We start from the raw sequence: 4,567 nt of genomic DNA, 5'->3' as shown, positions 1-4,567 counted from the left end.
TTTGTTCTAGTTTGGAGAAGAATATTGGTGCAGTTTTGATGGGGATGGCATTGAATGTGTAGATTGCTTTGGGTAGTAATGACATTTTCACAATGTTTATTCTTCCTATCCATGAACAGGGAATATTTTTCCATTTCTTGGTGTCAGGTCAGGAGGCCTGGTGTCCACGTGGGGGCCACCCTGAGAGTTAAACTCTGCAAGGACACCCAGGGTTGTGAGATTTGCCTGTAGGAGCTCAAGCAGGGCCCAAGGAAACCATTGGGGGAATGTCCCCTTGGAGCCATTCACAACACCCTGGAGCCCCTTCTGCACAGGGTCCCCCTCAGGGAGGCTGGTCAGCCAGAGCTGGGCCTGCTGGGGTTTCCTCAGGGCCTCACTGCTCAGGACTCTAACAGCCTGACGTTTTTAGTATCTGAATGTATTGGCTTACGCTCTGGTGACATAAGACATGAGGCTCGTGGATCCGGAGAGCTCCCCTCGCACCTCAGGCCGGGGCCGCATTCCACACAGATGCTGCCCTGAGAGGGGTCACTCATGGCAAGGAGAGAGACCTATGTCCCCGACTAGGTGGACAAGTGTGCTCACAGGAGAGCAGGGGCTGCTGGTCCATCAGCCTTGGGAATGAGACTAAATGGCTCCCGGGGAGGAAAGTTCTGAAATGTCCCTGGCCCGTCACAGTCGCTGCCCCTGAGAAGGTCCTGGGTTCACGAACGGTTTCTGAGCTCCATCAAGTCAAGCCAGAGGGATGACCTCGAAGCAAAAGAGGGAAAAGAAGGGCAGGAGGCTGGAAGAGATGGGGAGGAGGCGTCTGCATTTCCGGCCCCGGGCCCTGTGCAGAGGAGGCCGAGCCCCGGGCTGGGGGTGGGCCAGCCCCGCTCCCAGGCCCTCCTAGGAGCTCACGAGTGTGGGCTAAAGCTGGCTTGTCCTCATCCCTGAGCTCTCCGTCCAGCAGCGTGTTCTTTCTGACTTGCAAATTGGAATCTGAGAAAACTGAGCTCCCCGTGCTTTCAAAATCATTAAAATGTGTTCCTAACAGTGACCAAGTCAATTTTACAGCGTCTGACAGCATTACCATATAAATTATGTAGCAGTTCCTTATGGATGTGCAGGAAATATTAGAAGCAACTTTAAGAATGTCAATTAGGCAAATATAGTCTATAATTTAAAAACTTTTACCTGGAAAGAAATCACTGAGTTGAAGATTTGTAGATTGAAGAAATACTAGATAATTGTGTATGTGATACAGAAAACTCCGTGCCCCTCGGGGGCTACCCGGTGGTGTTCCTCTATGTGATTAAAAGACGGAGATACCACATCTTACAGTCTAGAATCTCTGCTACATTTCGATTCAGATGTGGGCAGAGGAAACTGAAGCTGCCAACTCTCGGGACTTGGGGAAGTGTCATCAGCGTGCGTGACGGGCCTTCATGCTTTCTTCCACGTTGCAAAGTCCTTTTGTCGCCTGCTGGCTGGAAACGCTGAGGGGTCCGCCGGGATCCTTTTCTCCTTTTCTGATTTCTGAGTCGCCAGGAAGGAGTGTAATGATCGAGGGGTCACATCTAGTTCCCATCCCAGGAAAAGTGCTTCTCCCAAGACAGGCAGACACGGTGACAGCTCCGAGTGGCACTCCACATCGCTCTCAGTCACAAGTCCTCACCCCTCCTGAGAGGCAGGGCAGACCCGTCAGCTGGCTGCAGCGGAAATAGGGAGGTTACGTCCTGGAGCATCTGGTCTGCAAAGCAAGGGGCTCTGCCTGGATGTGGGTCTGTTCGTAAACAAGACCATCGTCCGCCCTGTGCCCACCATTCTTTTAGGAGGGGTTGAGCGTTTTACCCCTGGATTGTTTTCTTGAGGCATCATCACAACAGAACCATCACCTGCACATATTTTATTTATTTATTTACTTTGAGAGAGGTCCGCACCAGCGGGTGGAGGGACAGAGAGAGAGAGAGAGAGAATCTCAAGCACGTTCCCTGCTCAGTGTGGAGCCCGACGTGGGGCTCGATCTCCCTGCCCTGGGTTATGACCTGAGCTGAAACCAAGAGTTGGACCCTCAGCCAGCTGAGCCCCGCAGGCGCCCCACCTGAGCGTAGTTTTAAGACAAGATTCTGACCTGGCCGGTCTGTGGTAGGACCTGAGATTCTGCATTTCTAACAAGTTCCCAGGGGCTGCTGGTTCATGTGGCCTCAACAGTCAATTTACTGAAATGTAAATCAAGATCTCTGAGCCCCTCTCCCCACTTGCTGGGTCTGAATCACCCAGATGGCCAGGACCCCGCATCAAAATGAGCCTCACAGGTGACACCGGCTGCACTCAGGGCTAGTTCAGAACTCTAGGAATGTCGCTCCCGAGACTTCACCCCGTCCCTCGCCACTCTCCTACAAGCCTCCTGCAAACAATTCTGAACTTTCTATTTCCCTTCAATTATACAAATATATCTTAACGTCACACTAATTCGGGAGACGCTGATCTGGTTATCTCAGGGATGGCCATGTCCCCGGTGGTCCCTCCCTGGGAGGTTGTTGGCTTTCGTGTTGGATTGGTGCAGCTCAGACAGTTTCTAGAGTCATAACTAATAAAATAAAAGGTGCAAGGAGCCCTGCAGGGCATCACGAATATTCTGGAGATAATTTACGTGAAGCAGAAACTTCGGAGTGCTTTGTGTCTGTCTGAACCAGACAAGGGTTCATGCAGCAAAGCACAGCGAACGCGGGCGCACAGTCCTGCACGTTTGCAACAACAGGGACTCATAAGGGAGAGCATTCTGGATAATGTTAGTTTTTTTCTTTTTTACAATTCTCCAAAATAACCAGCCTTTATAACTGGAAAAATTAAAAATTGTGTCTACATTCATTCCTGTGGCCTAAATTCTCTATTTCACCTCAAAATTACCTTCCAGTTATGAGTGTAATTGACCTTCCTGCTTTTATAGTCTATCTTTTTCGTGGATCAGTTACATGAAGTGGCAACGTGCCAGGGTCATTTTCACATCGTCACCTTTTTGGGGAAACATCCTCAGGTGACGGGCTTGAAATGGCTGATTAGGTCCCAGTATTTATTTGGAGGAATGATTTCAAGAACATCACCAATTATGTAAATCATGTACTTTCGTTTCAAAGACACAGTGAGCATCTGATTATTTTCATTCTTGTTTGTATGTTTAATGGCTGGAAGGTAACTACCCGGAGAGCAACCAAAATCAAAACTTGTTACAGTGTTGAGTATTTCAGGTCTTTCTACGTGAAATATTTTAGTGTAAAGAGCATTATGGGACATGAATTGCAAACCATAGAACATCGTTCAAAACTTGGATCATGTTATCATTATTGTTAAAATTGTTGTGAAATACAATCAGACCGATCAAAAACATGTTCAGTTAAGTTGGTAAGTCAGTAAATTCCCATTCATTTCCGGAATGGAGCAGACTAGCGAGTTCATCATCGGTCTCAGGACTGGACACACAGCCCGCTGTCACCATGTCACACCACAGCACATGCACACTCACCTACATTCACACGCAAACTAGTCACCCTCTCGGTAAGTTCCCCAGATGAAACTAAAATCGGTCCCTGATCGCATGTACAAGTGACCCAGGATGAATTCCAAAATGTACCCAAGTGCGTGTAATAGATGAGCCCCCACATCCCTGACTTGTGCCGTGGCCCAGCAGTGGTGCACACAGACGTTTACCAAATCCAATGCCACACATGAAGTTTCATGTCCCAACTGTCCTACTCATGGCTTAGAATTCAACTAAGGTAAAGACATATTGACTCCATTGCTATAAATGTTTACATCCAACTAAAAGCTACTCATTGCTCAGTTACATCCAACTGAGAAGAGCATGCTTGTTTTCAGGTCTACTTTAAAATGTTTTCCCAGCTTTATTGAGGCATAATTGACAAATAAAAGTGAATATTTAAAACGTACAATGTGATGGTTTGATGTATGCGTACAGTGTGAAATGATTCCTTCAATTGAGCTAATGAACACATCCATTACCTCACATAGTTACCTTTCTTTAAACAGGAGAATGCTTGTGATTTGTGTATGTATTTTATATTTCTTGCAGGTGAGCACATTAGACTGGGTATGGGCAGAAAAAACCTACAACCTCTGTGAGGTGCTATTTAAACTTCACAAGGTAGGTATCCTTTGCACATAGATGCTTTCATATAAGTAACATGTGCCTTTGGGTTTAAAGAGTCCATTGAGTTAGTAAGAGAACCTGAAAATCTTCTGTATTCATAACACTTCCCCAGCCTGAAAGTTGCCATTCTGTTGTTCACCAAGATGGACCGATGGATGGGTGGATGGGTGGATGAGTGGATGGATGGGTGGGTGGATGGATGGATGGATGGATAGGTGGATGGATGGATGGGTAGGTGGATGGATGGATGGATGGGTGGATGGATGGATGGGTGGATGGATGGGTGGATGGATGGATGGGTGGGTGTGGGTGGATGGGTGGATGGATGGGTGGATGGATGGGTGGATGGATGGATGGATTGGTGGATGGGTGGGTGAATGGATGGATGGATGGATGGATGGATGGATGGATGGATGG

Source organism: Suricata suricatta, chromosome 4, assembly GCF_006229205.1.
Source record: "Suricata suricatta isolate VVHF042 chromosome 4, meerkat_22Aug2017_6uvM2_HiC, whole genome shotgun sequence".
Taxonomy (NCBI): domain Eukaryota; kingdom Metazoa; phylum Chordata; class Mammalia; order Carnivora; family Herpestidae; genus Suricata; species Suricata suricatta.
This window is presented reverse-complemented; position numbering follows the sequence as displayed.